Here is a 27541-nt window from a genome sequence, read left to right on the forward strand (position 1 = left end):
TACGTCACCACACTTCCCCTTATAACTCCTCCCACTACCAACACCAAACTACGTCAACACACCTCCCCTTATAACTCCTCCCACTACCAACACCAAACTACGTCAACACACCTCCCCTTATAACTCCTCCCACTACCAACACCACACTACGTCACCACACTTCCCCTTATAACTCCTCCCACTACCAACACCACACTACGTCACCACCTTCCCCTTATAACTCCTCCCACTACCAACACCACACTACGTCACTGCACTTCCCCTTATAACTCCTCCCACTACCAACACCACACTACGTCACCACACTTCCCCTTATAACTCCTCCCACTACCAACACCACACTACGTCACCACCTTCCCCTTATAACTCCTCCCACTACCAACACCACACTACGTCACCACACCTCCCCTTATAACTCCTCCCACTACCAACACCACACTACGTCACCACACCTCCCCTTATAACTCCTCCCACTACCAACACCTCACTACGTCACCGCACTTCCCCTTATAACTCCTCCCACTACCAACACCACACTACGTCAACACACCTCCCCTTATAACTCCTCCCACTACCAACACCAAACTACGTCAACACACCTCCCCTTATAACTCCTCCCACTACCAACACCACACTACGTCACCATACCTCCCCTTATAACTCCTCCCACTACCAACACCACACTACGTCACCACACCTCCCCTTATAACTCCTCCCACTACCAACACCACACTACGTCACCACACCTCCCCTTATAACTCCTCCCACTACCAACACCACACTACGTCACCACACTTCCCCTTATAACTTCTCCCACTACCAGCACCACACTACGTCACCACACTTCCCCTTATAACTCCTCCCACTACCAACACCACACTACGTCACCACACCTCCCCTTATAACTCCTCCCACTACCAGCACCACACTACGTCACCACACTTCCCCTTATAACTCCTCCCACTACCAACACCACACTACGTCACCTCACTTCCCCTTATAACTCCTCCCACTACCAACACCACACTACGTCACCACACCTCCCCTTATAACTCCTCCCACTACCAACACCACACTACGTCACCACACTTCCCCTTATAACTCCTCCCACTACCAACACCACACTACGTCACCACACCTCCCCTTATAACTCCTCCCACTACCAACACCACACTACGTCACCACACTTCCCCTTATAACTCCTCCCACTACCAACACCACACTACGTCACCACACCTCCCCTTATAACTCCTCCCACTACCAACACCACACTACGTCACCGACACACCCACTGCACTCTGTTTGGGAGAACCTCCCCCTCAGGTGCACACCACACAGCCCCCCCCCCCCCCCCCCCCCGAACAATCAGAACGGTACTACAACTAGATTCTATATTTTTGTTTTGTCCCGCTTGGGAGGTCTGCACAGCCGACATATGGGCACCTCCTCCTGCTGGAGACCCAGTTGTTCTGAGAAAAACAATGATTTTGATGAGTGTGAATCAATGAGATGTGTCGTATTCTGCAGTTTCAATTAGATACCAAAGCACATTCAGCTCATGTTGGTCAGACTTCAGGGGCTTTCAGGTATTGAAGCACACATGTCGCTATTGAAATCATACATTTGTATTCTAAAGACTGAAAATGTTCCCAACTTTTCAATCTTTGTCAACATTTCTAACTGTAATGTCACAAAAACACTGTTTGGGTTTCTTTTTGTTTAACGTTGCATCGACTCCAATCACACTTTGCTTCACAATGAATTCAACACGACTTAGACTTCAAGTAGATGCACAATCAAAATGTGAGCAGTACACAAATATTGTGTTTCAGGAAGTTCAAGAAATCAAGACAATGAATCATTGTCTTGATTTCTTTGCAGGATTTCAGAAAGCAAACATTTAAATAAACACTCACCTTTCCCAGGTGGAGGACATCCTGGAGCAGGAACCTGATTCTGGAGGAGGAACTTTTATCATTAGTGATGTTCTTCATATCCTCAAGAACTTTCTCCAGTTGAGGCTGATGGACAAAAAACACAGAGTATGTGAGACGTAGTTCTACTTTAGTTTCTCTGTTTCATAACAACAAGCAGTGGCTCAATTCCCAACAGAAACCCTCATTAATGTCTTTGCAAACTGTGTTGAATACACAAATCTACTTTTTCTGTCTCACCTTGGCTTTCTCAGAGAGGTCCTGGAGGTCCTGGAGGTCCTGGCCGACAGTTGTGATCAGCCTGCATAGACCTTCCAAAGACTCCTCTGACTCCTCACGGTCAGAGAAGTGATGCCTGAACATTCCACCAGAGGGCGCTCAAACCCCACTGTTAAGCCATATCGCCAGTTGGAGCCACAGAGAAGTCTCTCACAAAAGTGCATCTTCTGAGTCTTTAAATCTTTGATTAATTGTTTCTTTCCAGTGGTTCCTTTTCCTGCACTAGAACTCCTTCATGGTGTTAGAATGGTCAACTCCATCATAGTTGTCCTGAGGGGCAGTAGTGGCAGGAAGGAGGAGATTCAAGTTGGGAGACAAAGGCCAACATTTGCTCCGAGGGTCAATCTTCTGTTGAGCTTTGTTTGTCCCAACAAACAGGAATTGCTCAGGTTACAAGTGATGGTTGGTTTATCTACAGTTCCAGAAACAACTACATTGTCAGCACCACCCCCCCCCACCCCCCAATAAAAAAAAATATTAAGGATGAATTTTTGAATATGTATGTCTTGAACAGTATTACTGAATACAATTTCTTTTGCCAATTTGGATTAGATACATAGCAAGAATTGAAAAGACGACTCCTGCTTAGTACAAGTAGTGAAGGTACACACTCTATACAGAACCAAGCACACACCAATCTTGTATATATTATATTATACATGCTGCTTGTGGTGTGGATCTGAGTTTTGATCACTATTACGTTTATGTCAGCGTATCTCCAGGTGATCTTGACTGCATGTCCATCATGGGGGATCGGAGACGATCACTGGAAACTGGGTCAGAACAAATACATTAACTCAGTGACTCACTGGACTGTTTTGGATGAAATGACACAGGCTTGGTATATACAACTGGCTCGATAAGTCAAAGAGTGATTGTGACTGCATGATCAGCTTCACCATCATTTAGAAACAGAATATTGAACCCTGAGGGTAAAAACAAGCCTACATCTCCTACAAATCACTTGAGGCCAAAGGAGTGAGAAAAGAAAGGGTCAGCTCCTTGTTGAAACATTGGTGAGAAAGAGATTTCAGTATGTTCCTTGTTTTTCCACATTGACCTTGATGATCATTGAAGAGGTGAACACACCTTTCCTGAAAGACACCTGAAGCCTTCAGTTCAAACTCAGACCTCTGCCTCCACCAGGAACCCCGGTCAGGCTGAGTCAGACCAAAGATCAGGTGCAGAGCAGAACTGATAGAAGATATTGTGGCAGGTAGTTTTGCAATGACGTTTCCTAAACAATGCAACAGTTTTGAAGATTATCTCCGAGCTGTAGCACTCGGCTTATGTTGAAATTATTCTGAAACATCATGAACTCCTGGTTTCATTGCATTTTGTTAAAGCTGGACATTTTTTCCACCCAAAACTGAAAAAATGTGAACATGTTGCTGTTTTCCACAGCTTGAGATTGAGTGCACTTTGTTGATTTGTCAATAATCTTGTTTAATGGAGATCCAAGTAGAGTGCAAAAGTAGGGAGCTTTCTTTAAGTAGATTATCACAGTGTTATTATTTCTTCAGTGAAATATTCCCAAACAAACTTAATTAATGAAATGAATCAGACATGCATTCTGGAATCAAGTAACACGACGCCACAAAGTCTAGTGATTCCTTTCAGCTTCCCAACATGTAGTGACTCTTTCTAGTTTGTCGTCAGTTCAAAGGCAGCATGAAAAGAATAGAAAAGGAGGATCAGTGGGTAAATTTAGTCCGATGACAGAAATGTAAATATTATGTACCGTTCAGATAATAAAGTCTCACTTTGGGTTGAATGAAGAACTTTGTATATTACAGACGAAGAACACAGTCGGAGCTCAGGAGCCCAAATTAAATGTTTTATGTCAACCCAGTTCTCTGCTTACCACAAAATGTGTACTTTCTTTGATTTCTTTAGGACCACCGGGTGAGACAAAGGTACGACATTTAAGGTGACGTATCAGTTCCAGTCGGTGTTTCCTCACATACACAAGCAACCCAAAGCGAAATAAAATTCAAAAGTGGGAATTACACATATACACAATTCTCTTATTTGTTTTTTAAAACAGGTCAGATGTGGTACCACACAGTGCAAGCTTCAGATTTCTCTGCTGATCCAGGTGCGTCTAGGTTCCTGTGCTAAAGTCCTCCTGACTCAATGAAACTCAAGAAAATTAAAAAGAAAGAAAAAAAATCCGACACAGTCTGAAATCTCCTCCTCCAGCCCATCTTCCTGCTCAAGTCCATCTTTCCATCATTGTCCACTGGGGGGATGAGAAGCCGAGTCCTGGGCGGTGAAATCTAGGAGAAGTTGAGGTGGGCACAGGGGCCAGGGTGGACATTTACACATGTTTGTTCAGTGAATGTCTTAGTTGAAGAGCTCTGTTGGGAAGAACAGCAGAAAACCTTCGTCATCAAAGCTGAAGTCTTGAGTTGAGTTCGGACATGTTGGTACATAACAAAACAAAGACTAACCAACACAAACAAACAACAAGCATCACCGAGCAAAGAAAACAAGACACAAAACGTAGCAGGTAACTAACAAATAATAAGCCAACATATCCAAAAAGGAGGAGGAAGAAACAGAGATTTAGTCCCACTCCTCAGTCACATCTAACAACAACTTTGTTTTTCATATGAACACACCACACACACACACACACACACACACACACACACACACACACACACACACACACACACACACACACACACACACACACACACACACACACACACACACACACACACACACACACACACACACACACACACACACACACACACACACACACACACACATATACACATACACCAACAAGTGTATATCTATTTTCTTTACAAGAAAAAACAAAACCACAACAGAAACAAACCAGCAAATAGAAATATAGATCGATAATAACTAATCAATATCTGCAGCTCTTCCTCCCTGTACTTTGTGCTGTTTTTCTTTAATTGCTTCATGTTTGGACACTGCCTGAGCTCCACCCCTAAACTATTCCACAACCTCACTCCACATGTAGAAAGACAAAAGGACTTCAGTGTGAAACCTTCCATGTTTAAACTTTAAATCCCCTCTCCAGTTGTAACCGCCTTGTCTGGTAAAAAAAAAAAAAATGGTTTTGAAGATTTGACAGAAGTTGGTTGTGTATTGCTTTATACACTAGCTGGGACACAACTGGGACAGGAGACACTGAGTGGACTGGTCATGTTGTCCATAGAGACTGAGAGAGCAAAGAAAACGGACATGGAGCATCGCGGACGAGTTCGTGGAGCACAAGGCTCGTCGTAGTGGTGAGTAGGTCTGTAGTGCTTCATATTGAAACTGTTTGACTAACCTTTAGAACTCTCCATACAGCCTGCTGAGCTCCCATTGGTTGAACCAGTTAAAGTGATGTGGTCACTCTCCGTGGTGCTGAACTGACGTCACTTGGTCTTGTTTTATTATTAGAGGCCATGTTGCCTCATGTGTTTGTTGTTCTCTTGGTTTCTTATACTTCATGTCCGTTTGATGGACTTCAACATGACATAGTTGCTCTTTGTGCTGCTGAAGCTTGTAAGATGTGTAAGTACAACATGTGTATGTTGTAAAATGACGTTATGATGATACTTTACTATTTGGGTTTAAAGGACAAGGTCATGACTGTTTTCTTTCCCTCTGTGCCTCCAAGGTTCCTGAAGGACCAGCTCTTGAAGACTCCCAGGCTCAACTGCTGGACCGAAGGTGCTTTCTTGATGGAACCACCAAAATGCTCCATGTTGAGCCGAGTCAAAGAATAAAGGCCCCAGAGATCCTCAATCATCCTCTTCTAGCCCAGATGTAAAACTTTGACAGCCAGTAAGTGTGTCTCTCTGATGTTTGGTGCTTCATCAGCCTGTACATGAAGATGTTTCCCTCAATGACTGATTGTCTGACAGCCCACCAGAGTCCATCAGTCTCATGAGAGACTGCCCCTCCTGCAGTGCCCATGAGATGACACCTGCTCCTCCATGACCGCGGGACAGACCAAGATTATTTTGGTTTGGAATATTTTATTTTGGGCTTTCAATTCAACAAAATAAACATGAAAACACAAACAAACAGCTCCAGACCCCTCCCCCAAACCCACCCACCCACAACGTGAGAGAAAGAGAGGACAAAAGTAAGAGTAATGATAATAATAAAAGATATAAATATATAAAAGTGGGGGAGGGGCGACAGAGACAATAAGCACTGACAGCAGAGGACCTACAACCCGTCCGTCATCCAAGTGGACAATATGACCATATGTGCCAAATAAGGCTGCTGATCTCTATGAAAGTATCCTAGTCTTTCCTGAGTGTATATGTCATTTTGTCAAGTGGAACACAGCTGTTCATTTCTGAGACAAGACTTCCAGGTGACGGCTATGACTTCCTGGCAACACACAAGGCCAGTGAGAGACATTTCTTCTGAGCCCTTCTTCATGGTGTATCAATATTTGAAGTGTCTTCTAATAAGCAGGTTTGAGGATCTAGTGGGAGATGCTCTCCTAGAAGTCTTGTCATGGTGTCTTCAGTGTTGTTCTGAACCAGCGCAGTGCAGGAAAGAGCTCTTCTACACCACATCTAAAACACAAGTTGGGCATCAGGATTGTATTTATGCAATGTCTGTGGCGTTAGATAGGTTTGATGGAGAAAGTGGTTATTGGTTATCCTGAATCTGGAGTTCAAAGTGGCACAATGCAGACCGTAGCTCTGTACCTAGGGTCACGCCCAAGCCGGACTCCCATTTCTCCCTTGATTTATGAAAACCTGCTTTTGAAGCATCGTCCATCAAGAGAGAAAACATTATTGAGAGAAGACAAGGTGCGTTACCCTCATGGAGCAGTCTTTGTGGATTGTTCAGCTTGGGTAAACTCATTTCAGATCCCAAAGCAGATTTAAGAAATGATCTTAACTGTAGGGAACAAAAACGTTTCTGCTCCAGATCAGACTTCCTCATGAGGTCTTCAAAAGAAACATCATTTTTCTTCTTTTGTTTTAATAATTAAAACGTCATTCTGAAATCTGTGTCTGGAATCAATTAATGACTTTATCAACTTTATCCAGAAGACGACTGGTTATATTTTCATGCATACATGCATTTTGATGATTTGACTCAAGACGGGGTAATCAGTTCTTCTGCAGATAATTGTAGGAGTCCACTTATAGATAAAGTCTGCTGGAATAGTTTCTTTAGGAGCATACATTCCAATTGAAACCCAGGGTGGGATATTTTCACCCTCAAAAAGAAAATAAATAAGTCATTTCTGGGTTGCGGTTTACTCATGTAATCTAAAGACCAATACAAATATCAAATACTTAAAACCTAAATCTTCTGTGAAAATACTGAGTCCTGTGTTGATCCAAGTTCTGTTGATCATCCAAACTGTTCACACAGCTCCAGATGTGACTTTATATCAGTATGGAACAGCTTCTCAAATTGAAAATGAAATTAATTTGGTTTTCTCTAAAACAGTTTCCACCAACACACGTCACTGACAACTAACTGTACATGCAGACAAGAAATGTAGTGAAAAGGTCAGCTATTGGATCAAAAACCTATGTTTATTGTAATACAAAGCACCAAATCCAAGTAGACTGTTCCGGTGGGACTTCGGAGGCTCAGGTGTGGAGAAACCAGCGGGAGACAGAAGAGTACATTTGGCAGAGTTTATTCTCTTAACAAGAGTGAATGAAAGGTGCTGCAGGCTCCAGGGGCAGGAGGTCAAGACTGCTTGCTGAGGCGGGAGCAACTGGGGCACGAGTTGGGTCTGGTCACAGTGGGTCAGGGAACCAAGGAAGCTGCGGCTGGCGAGTTCTGGGAGCGCCCAGTGGAGTCCAGCACCGTTTAAGAGGTGTAGCTGATCAGGGGAAAACGAGCTCCACCCGGTCGTCGCAGCTGAATGGAATTAGGTGATGAATCCCTCAGCAGCTCCACTTCCTGAAAAGCAAAAGGAGAGGAGAGAGAAACCACCCAACCACGCCCCTAGGAGGCCTCTGAGGAGTGGGGCGTGACTTGGACACAAGTCAATGACTTTCTGTGTGCCTGTTTTATTTCCTAGATGTATCAGTAGGTACTCAAGTGGAGCAGATCACATAAAACACTTCATGACACTCGTTGAAAACTTTTCTGAATTAAACAAAAAAAGCAAAGAATGAAAAAAACTAATCATAATCAGACAGTTTTATTTCACACATGCTTATGGAATCACAGGAGGGCCAAAATTAAAAGGAAATCAATGTGGAATATGAAGAGAAATATACAAAGGTAGTCATGTTCTTTTTCAGGTATAGATGAGTCACCCTGAACAGAAAGACACTTGCTGCTGGGCATGCTATTGCTTTTGTCTTTGCCATTTCGCCTAAATTTACTTGAATCAAATATAATTCTCCATCCAACCACAGACATTCTATAAAGTCACAAAGCTTTTATATCTGTATTTCAAAGACTGAACCGCTCCTGCATTGGTTTGATGAAGAAAAACAAATAAATGATCAGTCTCGTCACTGTATTGGAGACCGATAAAGTTCAGTTTTATCTGCTTATTATATGTATGAATTAGATATTTGAACAGCGACTTGTAAAAAGCCTGTCAAGCTTTGATCAGGATTTACAGCCATAACGTAAAAATATCCTAAACTGTATCACGTATCACGCATGTATACGGGAGACCAGGTACGGTTGTAACACGTTTTGCTTCAGCACTTGTAACTCACTGAAAGTTTGGGCTGGAGTCCGTGGTGTCACTTCCATTGGCCTGGTCCAGAAACTAAGGACTTGCTGGATGCCCTACCACCTCCCATCCTTCAGGAACTTGGCCTTCATCATAAACAGCTGAATAGCTAAGATCTTGTGCACATTCAACAATAGTAAAAATCACACTACCCGGGTAGATGCAAACTATTTTTTCAGAGCTCTGAACTTTTCTTTTTTTATATTCAAAGGACTGATTTATATAGGGGTAAACATTGTTTTGAGATGCATTTATATCTGTGAAATAAATGCCGGCTTTTGTTAACTTTCATTACAAACCAATTGTGGTCTAAAATTCTTACACCTTCTTTCCTCCTTTAGAATCTAGATTCCTGGGCACGTGTTGTAGTTCACTTGATATAGGTTACAAACTGTTTTGCCGTTTGTTTCTCTTTGTGCTTCACAGCTGGAGCAGCTGGAACCCACACTGGAGTGTCTGGTGAGATACTGGCAGGATTAAACTTAAAATACCATTCAGGTCCTCTATCAAAACAAGAAGTCATAAATCATTGACCACGGTGGAAAGACGAGTCAGGATGTGTATTTATTTATCTTGACATTTTGCAGAATAACATCAGATGTGAAGTTTCACAACTTTCCTTTTCCGTGGGGTATAGCACTGATCCTGATGTAGGGTTTCATTTCTCTTCAAGCAGAAATACATTTTAAAGCATTTTATTGCAGCGTACATCATCAAGAAAACAATATAACTCTTGTGAACAACTTGTCATGGTCTCTCTGAGCTGCCTGGAGAAGGATGGATGTGTGTTAGTAGCTGGAAACACAGATTTCTCTTCTACAGACCAGCCTGCAGCCAGGAAGCTGCTATCAGAGAGTGCTGTGTCTGCACTGGTCGGAGCCTTGCTTAAACCACAATCGGGCTGTTTCATCACTTTCATTTTGAAAATATTTTATGATTCCAGCAGAAAGTTTTTTTGGGGAATTAGGGAAATAAAGTTATTCACCTAGTAAAACTTGCATATCTCTGATGTACCACACCTCCTTTAACAGATGACGCATGTTGACCTTCACACACAAACACACGCACGCACGCACACACACACACACACACACACACACACACACACACACACACACACACACACACACACACACACACACACACACACACACACACACACACACACAGCTGGTATACATCATAAAGTTTTTTGTTGTTTTTTGTTGTTTTTGAGGGACATAGTAGCAAAAGATGTGGGGAATTATTCTTTTCTTTTTCTGATCACAATATATGTAGAGAAATATAGTTTTCAGTTTTAAGCTCATATACTTAACTACATTCAGTAATCTGATTACTTTCAATGTAGCTCATCACCAGTGAGAGAGAGGGAGAGAGAGGGCAAGAGAGACTATGACATCACATATGAGATCACAGGCATATCTGGGCTTTGATGTCCTAAGTGAGTCAAAGTTTATAAAAGTCCTTTGATCTGAGGTCACATGACCAGCTATAAAAGGCAGCGCTCGAAATGTTCATTGTTCTTCCATCCTTGGCGTCTTGAAGTTGTCAACTCCTGACAGTGAACCCCCTGCGAACCAAGAATAGTTCAGCATTTGTTTGAATTGTTCTGGGATTTTTTTCCCCAACGACCGACTGCAACGATGGATTCATCCCACACTCTCGCTGCAGCTAGGACCACCAACTCCCATAACGTACAGGTGAGATTAGTTTATTACATTTTTAGGATTTGAAGGTTTAGATTTGAACAATTGCCTGGAAATGCAACTTATTACTGCCATAACAGTTGTCGACACAGCATATTACTGTAATTGCTGATGTTGCCAGAATTTTTTTATGGAATCACCACCTGGAAAGAAACGTGTTAAACTGCCAGGATGAAGTGAATGAATCCATAATGAAAGCCCTGATTGTGTGAATGTGATGCTTTAACCAACCAATGTGAAGAATCCTCTCAGACAAACTGTTGTCTAAAGAGTCATTGAACAAAAGAAAGAAGATGGACAGACATGGAGGAGCAGGAACAGGCCCTTTAGTCCTGGAACTGCTCCTCCATGTCCAGTACTGAAGGGCCTGTTCCTGCTCCTCCATGTCCAGTACTGAAGGACAGTACTGAATGTCCCAATACTGGACATGGAGGAGCAGGAACAGGCCCTTCAGTACTGAACATGGAGAAACAGGCCCTTCAATACTGGACATGGAGAAACAGGCCCTTCAATACTGGACATGGAGGAACAGGAACAGCCCCTTCAGTACTGGACATGTAGGAACAGGCCCTTTAGTACTGGACATGGAGGAACAGCCCCTTCAGTACTGGACATGGAGGAGCAGGAACAGGCTCTTCACTATTGGACATGGAGGAACAGGAACAGACCCTTCAGTAGTGGACATGGAGGAGCAGATACAGGCCCTTTAGTACTGGACATGGGGGAGCAGGAACAGGCCCCTTAGTACTGGAAATGAGAGAGCCGGAACAGGCCCTTCAGTACTGCACATGGAGAAACAGGCCCTTCAGTATTGGTTATGGAGGAGCAGGAAAAGGCCCTTCAGTACTGGACATGAGGGAGCAGTAACAGGCCGTTCAGTACTGGACCTGGAGAAACAGGAACAGGCCCTTTAGTACTGGACATGAGGGAGCAGGAACAGGCCCTTCAGTACTGGACATGGAGAAACAGGCACTTCAGTACTAGACATGGAAGAGCAGGAACAGGCTCTTCACTATTGGACATGGAGGAACAGGAACAGACCCTTCAGTAGTGGACATGGAGGAGCAGATACAGGCCCCTTAGTACTGGAAATGAGAGAGCCGGAACAGGCCCTTCAGTACTGCACATGGAGAAACAGGCCCTACAATACTAGACATGGAAGAGCAGGAACAGGCCCCTTAGTACTGGACATGAGAGAGCAGGAACAGGCCCTTCAGTACTCGACATGGAGAAACCGGCCCTTCAGTATTGGTTATGGAGGAGCAGGAACAGGCCCTTTAGTACTGGACATGAGGGAGCAGAAACAGGCCCTTCAGTACTGGACATGGAGAAACAGGCCCTTCAATACTGGACATGGAGGAGCAGGAAAAGGCCCTTCAGTACTGGACATGGAGAAACAGGAACAAGCCCTTCAGTACTGGACATGGAGAAACAGGCCCTACAATACTAGACATGGAAGAGCAGGAACAGGCCCCTTAGTACTGGACATGAGAGAGCAGGAACAGGCCCTTCAGTACTGGACATGGAGGAGCCGGAACAGGCCCTTCAGTACTGGACATGGAGAAACAGGCCCTTCAGTATTGGTTATGGAGGAGCAGGAACAGGCCCTTTAGTACTGGACATGGAGGAGCAGAAACAGGCCCTTTAGTACTGGACATGGAGAAACAGGCCCTTCAATACTGGACATGGAGGAGCAGGAAAAGGCCATTCGGTAATGGACATGGAGGAACAGGACCTGTAGTACTGGACAAGGAGAAACAGGCCCTTCAGCATTGGTGATGGAGGAGCAGGAACAGGCCCTTCAGTATTGGACATGGAGGAGCAGGAACAGGCCATTCGGTACTGGACATGAGGGAGCAGGAACAGGCCCTTTAGTACTGGACATGAGGGAGCAGGAACAGGCCCTTCAGTACTGGACATGGAGAAACAGGCCCAACAATGCTAGACATGGAAGAGCAGGAACAGGCCCTTCAGTACTGGACATGGAGAAACAGGCCCTTCAGTACTGGACATGGAGAAAAAGGCCCTTTAGTACTGGACAGGAGGGAGCAGGAACAGGCCCTTCAGTACTGGACATGGAGAAACAGGCCCTTTAGTACTGGACATGAGGGAGCAGGAACAGGCCCTTCAGTACTGGACATGGAGAAACAGGCCCAACAATACTAGACATGGAAGAGCAGGAACAGGCCCTTCAGTACTGGACATGGAGAAACAGGCCCTTCAGTACTTGACATGGAGAAACAGGCCCTTCAGTACTGGACATGGAGAAAAAGGCCCTTCAGTACTGGACATGGAGGAACAGGAACAGGCCCTTCAATACTGGATATGGAGAAAAAGGCACTTCAGTACTGGACATGGAGGAACAGGGACAGGCCCTTCAGTACTGGAACTGCTTCTCCATGTCCAGTACTGAAGGGCCTGTTCCTGCTCCCTCATTTTGTACTGTACATGAGGAAACAGGAACAGGCCCTTCAGTACTGGACATGGAGGAGCAGGAACAGGCCCTTCAGTACTGGACATGGAGAAACAGGAGCAGGCCCTTCAGTACTGGACATGGAGAAACAGGCCCTTCAGTACTGGACATGGAGGAGCCGGAACAGGCCCTTCAGTACTGGACATGGAGAAACAGGCCCTTCAGTATTGGTTATGGAGGAGCAGGAACAGGCCCTTTAGTACTGGACATGGAGGAGCAGGAACAGGCCCTTTAGTACTGGACATGAGGGAGCAGTAACAGGCCCTTCAGTACTGGACATGGAGAAACAGGCCCTTCAAAGCTGGACATGGAGGAGCAGGAACAGGCCATTCGGTAATGGACATGGAGGAACAGGACCTGTAGTACTGGACAAGGAGAAACAGGCCCTTCAGTATTGGTTATGGAGGAGCAGGAACAGGCCCTTCAGTATTGGACATGGAGAAACAGGCCCTTCAGTACTGGACATGAGGGAGCAGGAACAGGCCCTTCAGTACTGGAAATGGAGGAGCAGGAACAGGCCCTTTAGTACTGGACATGAGGGAGCAGGAACAGGCCCTCAGTACTGGACATGGAGGAGCAGGAACAGGCCCTTCAGTACTGGACATGGAGAAACAGGAGCAGGCCCTTCAGTACTGGACATGGAGAAACAGGCCCTTCAGTACTGGACATGGAGGAGCTGGAACAGGCCCTTCAGTACTGGACATGGAGAAACAGGCCCTTCAGTATTGGTTATGGAGGAGCAGGAACAGGCCCTTCAGTATTGGACATGGAGAAACAGGCCCTTCAGTACTGGACATGAGGGAGCAGGAACAGGCCCTTCAGTACTGGAAATGGAGAAACAGGCCCTTTAGTACTGGACATGAGGGAGCAGGAACAGGCCCTCAGTACTGGACATGGAGAAACAGGCCCTTTAGTACTGGACAGGAGGGAGCAGGAACAGGCCCTTTAGTACTGGACATGAGGGAGCAGGAACAGGCCCTTCAGTACTGGATATGGAGAAACAGGCCCTTCAGTACTGGACATGGAGGAACAGGGACAGGCACTTCAGTAGTGGACATGGAGGAGCAGGTACAGGCCCTTCAGTACTGGACATGGAGAAACAGGCCCTTCAGTACTGGACATGAGGGAGCAGGAACAGGCCCTTCAGTACTGGAAATGGAGGAGCAGGAACAGGCCCTTTAGTACTGGACATGAGGGAGCAGGAACAGGCCCTCAGTACTGGACATGGAGAAACAGGTCCTTCAGTACTGAACATGAGGGAGCAGGAACAGGCCCTTCAGTACTGAACATGGAGAAACAGGCCCTTCAATACTGGACATGGAGAAACAGGCCCTTCAATACTGGACATGGAGGAACAGGAACAGGCCCTTCAGTACTGGACATGTAGGAACAGGCCCTTCAGTACTGGACATGGAGGAACAGCCCCTTCAGTACTGGACATGGAGGAGCAGGACCAGGCCCTTCAGTACTGGACATGGAGAAACAGGAACAAGCCCTTCAGTACTGGACATGAGGGAGCAGTAACAGGCCCTTCAGTACTGGACATGGAGAAACAGGCCATTCAATACTGGACATGGAGGAACAGGGACAGGCACTTCAGTAGTGGACATGGAGGAGCAGGTACAGGCCCTTCAGTACTGGACATGGAGAAACAGGCCCTTCAGTACTGGACATGAGGGAGCAGGAACAGGCCCTTCAGTACTGGAAATGGAGGAGCAGGAACAGGCCCTTTAGTACTGGACATGAGGGAGCAGGAACAGGCCCTCAGTACTGGACATGGAGAAACAGGTCCTTCAGTACTGAACATGAGGGAGCAGGAACAGGCCCTTCAGTACTGAACATGGAGAAACAGGCCCTTCAATACTGGACATGGAGAAACAGGCCCTTCAATACTGGACATGGAGGAACAGGAACAGGCCCTTCAGTACTGGACATGTAGGAACAGGCCCTTCAGTACTGGACATGGAGGAACAGCCCCTTCAGTACTGGACATGGAGGAGCAGGACCAGGCCCTTCAGTACTGGACATGGAGAAACAGGAACAAGCCCTTCAGTACTGGACATGAGGGAGCAGTAACAGGCCCTTCAGTACTGGACATGGAGAAACAGGCCATTCAATACTGGACATGGAGGAGCAGGAACAGGCCATTCGGTAATGGACATGGAGGAACAGGACTTGTAGTACTGGACAAGGAGAAACAGGCCCTTCAGTATTGGTTATGGAGGAGCAGGAACAGGCCCTTCAGTATTGGACATGGAGGAGCAGGAACAGGCCATTCGGTACTGGACATGGAGGAACAGGCCCTTTAGTACTGGAAAGGAGGGAGCAGGAACAGGCCCTTTAGTACTGGACATGCGGGAGCAGGAACAGGCGCTTCAGTACTGGACATGGAGAAACAGGAACAGGCCCTTTAATACTGGACATGGTGGAGCAGGAACAGGCCCTTCAGTACTGGACATGGAGAAACAGGAACAAGCCCTTCAGTACTGGACATGAGGGAGCAGTAACAGGCCCTTCAGTACTGGACATGGAGAAACAGGCCATTCAATACTGGACATGGAGGAGCAGGAACAGGCCATTCGGTAATGGACATGGAGGAACAGGACTTGTAGTACTGGACAAGGAGAAACAGGCCCTTCAGTATTGGTTATGGAGGAGCAGGAACAGGCCCTTCAGTATTGGACATGGAGGAGCAGGAACAGGCCATTCGGTACTGGACATGGAGGAACAGGCCCTTTAGTACTGGAAAGGAGGGAGCAGGAACAGGCCCTTTAGTACTGGACATGAGGGAGCAGGAACAGGCGCTTCAGTACTGGACATGGAGAAACAGGCCCAACAATACTAGACATGGAAGAGCAGGAACAGGCCCTTCAGTACTGGACATGGAGAAACAGGCCCTTCAGTATTGGTTATGGAGGAGCATGAACAGGCCCTTCAGTAGTGGACATGGAGGAGCAGGTACAGGCCCTTCAGTACTGGACATGGAGAAACAGGCCCTTCAGTACTGGACATGAGGGAGCAGGAACAGGCCCTTCAGTACTGGAAATGGAGGAGCAGGAACAGGCCCTTTAGTAATGGGCATGGAGGAGCAGGAACAGGCCCTCAGAACTGGACATGGAGGAGCCGGAACAGGCCCTTCAGTACTGGACATGGAGAAACAGGCCCTTCAGTATTGGTTATGGAGGAGCAGGAACAGGCCCTTTAGTACTGGACATGAGGGAGCAGAAACAGGCCCTTCAGTACTGGACATGGAGAAACAGGCCCTTCAATACTGGACATGGAGGAGCAGGAACAGGCCATTCGGTACTGGACATGGAGGAACAGGCCCTTTAGTACTGGACATGAGGGAGCAGGAACAGGCCCTTCAGTACTGGACATGGAGAAACAGGCCCTTCAGTACTGGACATGGAGAAAAAGGCCCTTCAGTACTGGACATGAGGGAGCAGGAACAGGCCCTCAGTACTGGACATGGAGAAACAGGCCCTTCAGTACTTGACATGAGGGAGCAGGAACAGGCCCTCAGTACTGGACATGGAGAAACAGGCCCTTCAGCAATGGAAATGGAGGAGCAGGAACAGGCCCTTTAGTACTGGACATGAGGGAGCAGGAACAGGCCCTTCAATACTGGACATGGAGAAACAGGCCCTTCAATACTGGACATGGAGGAACAGGAACAGGCCCTTCAATACTGAACATGGAGAAACAGGCCCTTCAGTACTGGACATGGAGGAGCAGGAACAGGCCCTTCAATACTGGACATGGAGGAACAGGCTCTTCGGTACTGGACATGAAGAAACAGGCCCTTCAGTACTGGACATGAGGGAGCAGGAACATGCCCTTCAGTGCTGGACATGGAGAAACAGGCCCTACAATACTAGACATGGAGGAGTAGGAACAGGCCCTTTAGTACTGGACATGAGAGAGCCGGAACAGGCCCTTCAGTACTGGACATGGAGAAACAGGCCCTACAATACTAGGCATGGAAGAGCAGGATCAGGCCCCTTAGTACTGGACATGAGAGAGCAGGAACAGGCCCTTCAGTACTGGACATGGAGGAGCCGGAACAGGCCCTTCAGTACTGGACATGGAGAAACAGGCCCTTCAGTATTGGTTATGGAGGAGCAGGAACAGGCCCTTCAGTATTGGACATGGAGGAGCAGGAACAGGCCATTCGGTGCTGGACATGGAGGAACAGGCCCTTTAGTACTGGACAGGAGGGAGCAGGAACAGGCCCTTTAGTACTGGACATGAGGGAGCAGGAACAGGCCCTTCAGTACTGGACATGGAGGAGCAGGAACAGGCACTTCAGTACTGGACATGGAGAAACAGGAACAGGCCCTTCAGTACTGGACATGGAGGAGCCGGAACAGGCCCTTCAGTACTGGACATGGAGAAACAGGCCCTACAATACTAGGCATGGAAGAGCAGGATCAGGCCCCTTAGTACTGGACATGAGAGAGCAGGAACAGGCCCTTCAGTACTGGACATGGAGGAGCAGGAACAGGCCCTTCAGTACTGGACATGGAGAAACAGGCCCTTCAGTATTGGTTATGGAGGAGCAGGAACAGGCCCTTTAGTACTGGACATGAGGGAGCAGTAACAGGCCCTTCAGTACTGGACATAGAGAAACAGGCCCTTCAAAGCTGGACATGGAGGAGCAGGAACAGGCCATTCGGTAATGGACATGGAGGAACAGGACCTGTAGTACTGGACAAGGAGAAACAGGCCCTTCAGTATTGGTTATGGAGGAGCAGGAACAGGCCCTTCAGTATTGGACATGGAGAAACAGGCCCTTCAGTACTGGACATGAGGGAGCAGGAACAGGCCCTTCAGTACTGGAAATGGAGGAGCAGGAACAGGCCCTTTAGTACTGGACAGGAGGGAGCAGGAACAGGCCCTTTAGTACTGGCCATGAGGGAGCAGGAACAGGCCCTTCAGTACTGGACATGGAGAAACAGGCCCTTCAGTATTGGTTATGGAGGAGCATGAACAGGCACTTCAGTAGTGGACATGGAGGAGCAGGTACAGGCCCTTCAGTACTGGACATGGAGAAACAGGCCCTTCAGTACTGGACATGAGGGAGCAGGAACAGGCCCTTCAGTACTGGAAATGGAGGAGCAGGAACAGGCCCTTTAGTACTGGACATGAGGGAGCAGGAACAGGCCCTCAGTACTGGACATGGAGAAACAGGCCCTTCAGTACTGAACATGAGGGAGCAGGAACAGGCCCTTCAGTAGTGGACATGGAGGAGCAGGAACAGGCCCTTCAGTACTGAACATGGAGAAACAGGCCCATCAATACTGGACATGGAGAAACAGGCCCTTCAATACTGGACATGGAGGAACAGGAACAGCCCCTTCAGTACTGGACATGTAGGAACAGGCCCTTCAGTACTGGACATGGAGGAACAGCCCCTTCAGTACTGGACATGGAGGAACAGCCCCTTCAGTACTGGACATGGAGGAGCAGGACCAGGGGCCTCATTTATAAAACTGTGCGTAGGATTGACGTCAAAATTGGCGTACGCACGAAACACAGAAAGTGCGTACGCACAAAAATATCCTGATTTATAAAACAGTGCGCACGCACGTCCTACGCCGATTTCCCTTTATAAATCACAATCCACTCTAAATGTGGCGCACCTGTGTGCGGGTCATACCACGCCCATATTTGCCTATAAATATTCAGAGAAACGCCTCTCATGAATATTGATTCACGACTGACAGCATGCCGAAAGCAGAAAGAAAAGCCAAGAAACGCAATTTGACCCAGTGTGAGGTGGAAGTTCTCGTCGGGGAGGTGGAGAAGAGGAAGGCGATATTATTTGGTGGACACAGTGTTGGGGTCACCAATGCCAAAAAGGCTGTAGAGTGGCAGCATGTGGCGGATGGTGTCAATGCTGTGGCCTCAGAAGGTCGGAGTGTGGCTGAGGTGAAAAAAAGTGGTCCGACATCAAAGTAGACGCAAAAAAGCGCCTGGCGTCACACTGGCAGAGCGTTTGTGCCCCGGGCGGGGGAACGGGCCACCCGGAGCTCACCCCGCTGGAGGAAACACTGGCGGGGGTCATCGGGGAATCCCTCCTGAGTGGAGTGGTGACGGAGGTGGAGGGGGACACCCAGGCCCGCCCCTCCCTACACGCAGAACACGCGCTGTGCGTCGGGCCCCGCGATCCATGGGGGCCCCATTTTGCGCAAGTGAATTGAATTTCCCTCGGGATCAATAAAGTATCATCATTCTCTGCAAATGCGCAAATGATGCGCGTGCATTTTGCCGAGAGGCGCGTAGAGCACCGCCACCAAGTCAGCCTGAGGCAGGAGAGAGAGAGAGAGAGAGAGAGAGAGAGAGAGAGAGAGAGAGAGAGAGAGAGAGAGAGAGAGAGAGACGGCTTCTAAACGTCAATACGATTCAGGAGCTAGCAAAAGAAAGAAGAGGTCCAAACAAGAAGAGGCTCGTGCTTCACTTGAAGGTGGGGATGTTGTTGAAATAAAAAATATTGTTCCACTTTTGATCTATAAAGTTCTTGTTCCACTGTTGATAGAGGCTGTTCATTTGATTCGTTAGTAATTAAATTTATTATTATTATTAGGGACCTCGCCAACGGGTGGGCCCTAGGCCCAGCCAACGGCAGGTCTCTTTTGGATTTCGTCGTCGCCAAAAGTGTGGGGCCTCCGCAGGAGGCCCCACACTCATCCGGTTACTCTCCTGACCCCCTCAGACCCCCTTTGGGGGCGCGGCCACTACCTGGTGGCGAAATTATATATTGTATTTCGAATGTTTCTTCTTCTTATTATTATTCGTTCGTTTTTCTTTTCACTTACGCACAAATTTGACCCCCTAAACACGCTCAAAAACTCACCAAATTTGGATGGCTCATGAAAAGTCGCAGCCTTCAGAAGACCATGTCAAAAAATTTCAGGAAAGTCCAAAAATGGCTCTCTAGCGCCACCTAGAAAATTTCAATCACCCGCCACGGTCCGTACGAATGTCGTAGAGAAATGTCGCAAATACGAAATTTGTTCGTCTACTCGAGCCCTACGACTCACGCGCTCTAACTTTTGACCTAACTCCAACAGGAAGGCCGCTATTTGCCTTTCAAAGTAAGGCGTTCACCCAAAAAAGGCAAAAAAAGGCAGAAACGGAAAATCTAAACCATCATAGGGCGAAGGTCGTATCGGTTAAACTGAGATATACAAAAATAGAGGAGATTGTTTACTACAAATATTTAGAGGGAATTTTTCTTACCTAGTCCAGTTGAATTTTTATTAGCCGTCCAAGCTCCCCACCCCCTAATCGCCTTTTTGGCTCCTGTCATCCATTAACATGGGGAGATGGAAAATTCTCCCCGAAAATCAACGATTTTAAACTCCCCGAACTACTCTTAACTGTTTGCAAACCGTGACTCTCAGCCACAAACCGAGGGCATCGCCACGACCGCGAGACCCTGCCGAACAAGAGGATGTAACATATGTGGGGAAAATTCCAAAACAAGTCCCCAGAATGACGAGTTAAAGCGACACAGTAACATTTTTCTCGTCCGAAATCTTAACACTATAGCGGATGGAGCCAAATCTGCCGTTCCTGCCAAACAGCGCACCCTGGTGTCCAAAGTTTACCTCCGACTGCTTCCAAGCGTACACAATCTTGACAAAAATTCCTACAAAAGTATGGTATTTTTATCCACATACTCCCCCGATAAGTATAGATTAAGAGCACTTGTTCGCAAAATCTTGTAATATAATCCTCTCTGGCTCACTCTGACGTCAGAGTGTCCGCGCTCGGCGCAGCTGTGAAATTCTCCACTGTGATTGGTCAGTGCATCACTCCATATATGGGCAGCTTCCTGTAGCTTCAGGCTCATCACTGCTGTGTGATTGACAGCCTGTCATATCCTGCAGTTTGACCTGAGAGTGACCTCACCAGTCATTCTCAGGTCAGGTTACTCTCATGTGACCTGACCTCACTCTCATGTCTCATGTTCTCCTGTCATGAGGACATGCAAAACCTGTACGAGACCTGGCCTGAGACATGTAATTCATGTCGGTGGAAGTTTGTGAAAAACCTTCATTGATGCATCATTCACACCTTCGTTCACGCCGACAAAGGCCGGGCCTCCTAGGCCCGGCACTCCACCAGGTCACTCTCATGTCCCACACTGACCTCTGTAGGAGGCCTGGCCTGAGGCCATATAATTCATGTCGGTGGAAGTTTTTGAAAAACCTTTATTGTGCCATAAGTGCTGTGTCTTTTACACTAGAATTGAAGTAAGACCAGATTCAGGATCGGGGCCATCTGGGGAGCACCCAACAGACATTTTCAGGCAGCTCGGCTAGCTTGCGGCTTAGCATGCCTGTTAGCATGCGAGGAAACATTGTCTGATTGAGCCGAAATTTGGTAGGTAGCCTAATGGAGTTGCTGCGATCACAAATCACTAGCTAATTAGCTGGTTTTGACGCAGTTTTTTTCAAAATAAGTCATAATTTTTTTTTTTTTTTTTTTTTTTTAATATTTAAGCAAATATTTTGAACCGTTCATAGCCACCCCCCCGACAGGCAGTCTCGAGGTCCCGACCAATGCTGCTTGCAGCTTTAATTATCATTATTATTATTAATAGTAGTAGTAGTAGTAGTAGTAGTAGTAGTAGTAGTAGTAGTAGTATTAGTATTATTAGTATTATTATGTTATTGGAAGGGGGGCCCCAAAATAAAATCCTGCTTAGGGCCCCCACTTGGCCAGGGGCGGCCCTGGGGACACCGCCGCCTGCCCTTCAGGAGCCCGATGGTGCGCTCCACAATACTGCGCGCCTGGCTGTGGCGCAGATTCTAGGTCCTCTCCTCTGCGCCTTGTGGGTGAGGAAAAGGGGTGAGCAGCCACCGCTTGAGGGGGTCTCCACTGTCGCCTGCAAGGTCGTGAACGGGTTAAACACTCCTACAAAATTGCAAGTCTCAGGATTTCCACATTAATTATCCGTACCTAGAAGCCACCCATCACGTACAGCGCCGGCCTCCAGTCTGCGCCCAACACTGCTATATGGGCTATATGATATAGGATATTACACTGCATTCATATCAGTGTAAACATAATTTGCCCTACTGTTGTCTTACTACTGTCTTAATCATATGTTTCCCGTGTGCACTCCAGGGAGTATGTTTGTTTATTCATTGTAGAAATTTTATTTTTTACTATCCACTTCTTGCAAATAAACTGTCCATATATGAGAGGTCATATAACTATTTATTTTACACGATCGATTTCACACAGTTTCTCCCGTTTCTTTCTTCTGCCATCGGTGGCGCAGTTTCTCCTTACCCCAGTTATGTGCGTACGCCTGGGTCAGAGTTGGCGTGGAGGACCGCACATTTTCCCGTCAAGTTCTCTTTTTATAAATCCCACGGTTTGCGTAGAGAGTGGCGTACGCATTCTTTTGTGCGTACGCAACGTTTATAAATGAGGCCCCAGGCCCTTCAGTACTGGACATGATGGAGCAGTAACAGGCCGTTCAGTACTGGACCTGGAGAAACAGGAACAGGCCCTTTAATACTGGGCATAGAGGAGCAGGAACAGGCCCTTCAGTACTGGACATGGAGAAACAGGAACAGGCCCTTTAATACTGGACATAGAGGAGCAGGAACAGGCCCTTCAGTACTGGACATGGAGAAACAGGAACAAGCCCTTCAGTACTGGACATGAGGGAGCAGTAACATGCCCTTCAGTACTGGACATGGAGAATCAGGCCATTCAATACTGGACATGGAGAATCAGGCCATTCAATACTGGACATGGAGGAGCAGGACTTGTAGTACTGGACAAGGAGAAACAGGCCCTTCAGTATTGGTTATGGAGGAGCAGGAACAGGCCCTTCAGTATTGGACATGGAGGAACAGGCCCTTTAGTACTGGAATGGAGGGAGCAGGAACAGGCCCTTTAGTACTGGACATGAGGGAGCAGGAACAGGCCCTTCAGTACTGGACATGGAGAAACAGGCCCAACAATACTAGACATGGAAGAGCAGGAACAGGCCCTTCAGTACTGGACATGGAGAAACAGGCCCTTCAGTATTGGTTATGGAGGAGCAGGAACAGGCCCTTCAGTATTGGACATGGAGGAGCAGGTCATTCGGTGCTGGACATGGAGGAACAGGCCCTTTAGTACTGGACAGGAGGGAGCAGGAACAGGCCCTTTAGTACTGGACATGAGGGAGCAGGAACAGGCCCTTCAGTACTGGACATGGAGAAACAGGCCCAACAATACTAGACATGGAAGAGCAGGAACAGGCCCTTCAGTAGTGGACATAGAGGAGCAGATACAGGCCCTTTAGTACTGGACATGGGGGAGCAGGAACAGGCCCTTTAGTACTGGACATGGAGAAACAGGCCCTTCAGTATTTGTTATGGAGGAGCAGGAACAGGCCCTTTAGTACTGGACATGAGGGAGCAGTAACAGGCCCTTCAGTACTGGACATGGAGAAACAGGCCCTTCAATACTGGACATGGAGGAGCAGGAACAGGCCATTTGGTAATGGACATGGAGGAACAGGACCTGTAGTACTGGACAAGGAGAAACAGGCCCTTCAGTATTGGTTATGAAGGAGCCGGAACAGGCCCTTCAGTACTGGACATGGAGAAACAGGCCCTTCAGTATTGGACATGGAGGAGCAGGAACAGGCCATTCGGTACTGGACATGGAGGAACAGGCCCTTTAGTACTGGACATGAGGGAGCAGGAACAGGCGCTTCAGTACTGGACATGGAGGAGCAGGAACAGGCCCTTCAGTACTGGACATGGAGAAACAGGCCCAACAATACTAGACATGGAAAAGCAGGAACAGGCCCTTCAGTACTGGACATGGAGAAACAGGCCCTTCAGTATTGGTTATGGAGGAGCAAGAACAGGCCCTTTAGTAGTGGACATGGAGGAGCAGGTACAGGCCCTTCAGTACTGGACATGGAGAAACAGGCCCTTCAGTACTGGACATGAGGGAGCAGGAACAGGCCCTTCAGTACTGGAAATGGAGGAGCAGGAACAGGCCCTTTAGTACTGGACATGAGGGAGCAGGAACAGGCCCTCAGAACTGGACATGGAGGAGCCGGAACAGGCCCTTCAGTACTGGACATGGAGAAACAGGCCCTTCAGTATTGGTTATGGAGGAGCAGGAAAAGGCCCTTTAGTACTGGACATGAGGGAGCAGAAACAGGCCCTTCAGTACTGGACATGGAGAAACAGGCCCTTCAATACTGGACATGGAGGAGCAGGAACAGGCCCTTCAGTATTGGACATGGAGGAGCAGGAACAGGCCATTCGGTACTGGACATGGAGGAACAGGCCCTTTAGTACTGGACAGGAGGGAGCAGGAACAGGCCCTTTAGTACTAGACATGAGGGAGCAGGAACAGGCCCTTCAGTACTGGACATGGAGAAACAGGCCCTTCAGTACTGGACATGGAGAAAAATGCCCTTCAGAACTGGACATGAGGGAGCAGGAACAGGCCCTCAGTACTGGACATGGAGAAACAGGCCCTTCAGTACTGGACATGAGGGAGCAGGAACAGGCCCTTCAGTACTGGACATGGAGGAGCAGGCCCTTCAGCAATGGAAATGGAGGAGCAGGAACAGGCCCTTTAGTACTGGACATGAGGGAGCAGGAACAGGCCCTTCAATACTGGACATGGAGAAACAGGCCCTTCAATACTGGACATGGAGGAACAGGAACAGGCCCTTCAGTACTGAACATGGAGAAACAGGCCCTTCAGTGCTGGACATGGAGAAACAGGCCCTACAATACTAGACATGGAGGAGCAGGAACAGGCCCTTCAATACTGGACATGGAGGAACAGGCCCTTCAGTGCTGGACATGGAGAAACAGGCCCTACAATACTAGACATGGAGGAGCAGGAACAGGCCCTTTAGTACTGGACATGAGAGAGCCGGAACAGGCCCTTCAGTACTGGACATGGAGAAACAGGCCCTACAATACTAGGCATGGAAGAGCAGGAACAGGCCCCTTAGTACTGGACATGAGAGAGCAGGAACAGGCCCTTCAGTACTGGACATGGAGGAGCAGGAACAGGCCCTTCAGTATTGGACATGGAGGAGCAGGAACAGGCCATTCGGTGCTGGACATGGAGGAACAGGCCCTTTAGTACTGGACAGAAGGGAGCAGGAACAGGCCCTTTAGTACTGGACATGAGGGAGCAGGAACAGGCCCTTCAGTACTGGACATGGAGAAACAGGCCCAACAATACTAGACATGGAAGAGCAGGAACAGGCCCTTTAGTACTGGACATGGGGGAGCAGGAACAGGCCCCTTAGTACTGGACATGAGAGAGCCGGAACAGGCCCTTTAGTACTGGACATGGAGAAACAGGCCCTTCACTATTTGTTATGGAGGAGCAGGAACAGGCCCTTTAGTACTGGACATGAGGGAGCAGTAACAGGCCCTTGAGTAGTGGACATGGAGGAGCAGATACAGGCCCTTTAGTACTGGACATGGGTGAGCAGGAACAGGCCCCTTAGTACTGGACATGAGAGAGCCGGAACAGGCCCTTCAGTACTGGACATGAGGGAGCAGGAACAGGCCCTTCAGTACTGGACATGGAGAAACAGGCCCTACAATACTGGACATGGAGGAGCAGGAACAGGCCATTCGGTAATGGACATGGAGGAACAGGACCTGTAGTACTGGAAAAGGAGAAACAGGCCCTTCAGCATTGGTTATGGATGAGCAGGAACAGGCCCTTCAGTATTGGACATGGAGGAGCAGGAACAGACCATTCGGTACTGGACATGGAGGAACAGGCCCTTTAGTACTGGACAGGGGGGAGCAGGAACAGGCCCTTTAGTACTGGACATGAGGGAGCAGGAACAGGCCCTTCAGTACTGGACATGGAGAAACAGGCCCTACAATACTAGACATGGAAGAGCAGGAACAGGCCCCTTAGTACTGGACATGAGAGAGCCGGAACAGGCCCTTCAGTACTGGACATGGAGAAACAGGCCCTTGAGTATTGGTTATGGAGGAGCAGGAACAGGCCCTTCAGTATTGGACATGGAGGAGCAGGAACAGGCCATTCGGTGCTGGACATGGAGGAACAGGCCCTTTAGTACTGGACAGGAGGGAGCAGGAACAGGCCCTTTAGTACTGGACATGAGGGAGCAGGAACAGGCCCTTCAGTACTGGACATGGAGGAACAGGCCCTTTAGTACTGGACAAGGAGAAACAGGCCCTTCAGTATTGGTTATGGAGGAGCAGGAACATGCCCTTCAGTACTGGATATGGAGAAACAGGCCCTTCAGTACTGGACTTGAGGGAGCAGGAACATGCCCTTCAGTACTGGACATGGAGAAACAGGCCCTACAATACTAGACATGGAAGAGCAGGAACAGGCCTTTCAGTACTGGACATGGAGGAGCCGGAACAGGCCCTTCAGTACTGGACATGGAGAAACAGGCCCTTCAGTATTGGTTATGGAGGAGCAGGAACAGGCCCTTCAGTATTGGACATGGAGGAGCAGGAACAGGCCATTCGGTGCTGGACATGGAGGAACAGGCCCTTTAGTACTGGACAGGAGGGAGCAGGAACAGGCCCTTTAGTACTGGACATGAGGGAGCAGGAACAGGCCCTTCAGTACTGGACATGGAGGAACAGGCCCTTTAGTACTGGACAAGGAGAAACAGGCCCTTCAGTATTGGTTATGGAGGAGCCGGAACAGGCCCTTCAGTACTGGACATGGAGAAACAGGCCCTTCAGTATTGGTTATGGAGGAGCAGGAACAGGCCCTTCAGTATTGGACATGGAGGAGAAGGAACAGGCCATTCGGTGCTGGACATGGAGGAACAGGCCCTTTAGTACTGGATAGGAGGGAGCAGGAACAGGCCCTTTAGTACTGGACATGGGGGAGCAGGAACAGGCCCCTTAGTACTGGACATGAGAGAGCCGGAACATGCCCTTTAGTATTTGTTATGGAGGAGCAGGAACAGGCCATTTGGTAATGGACATGGAGGAACAGGACCTGTAGTACTGGACAAGGAGAAACAGGCCCTTCAGTATTGGTTATGAAGGAGCCGGAACAGGCCCTTCAGTACTGGACATGGAGAAACAGGCCCTTCAGTATTGGTTATGGAGGAGCAGGAACAGACCCTTCAGTATTGGACATGGAGGAGCAGGAACAGGCCATTCGGTACTGGACATGGAGGAACAGGCCCTTTAGTACTGGACAGGAGGGAGCAGGAACAGGCCCTTTAGTACTGGACATGAGGGAGCAGGAAAAGGCCCTTCAGTACTGGACATGGAGAAACAGGCCCAACAATACTAGACATGGAAGAGCAGGAACAGGCCCTTCAGTACTGGACATGGAGAAACAGGCCCTTCAGTATTGGTTATGGAGGAGCATGAACAGGCCCTTCAGTAGTGGACATGGAGGAGCAGGTACAGGCCCTCAG

This window comes from Blennius ocellaris, assembly GCF_963422515.1.
Source record: "Blennius ocellaris genome assembly, contig: SCAFFOLD_25, whole genome shotgun sequence".
Lineage (NCBI taxonomy): Eukaryota > Metazoa > Chordata > Actinopteri > Blenniiformes > Blenniidae > Blennius > Blennius ocellaris.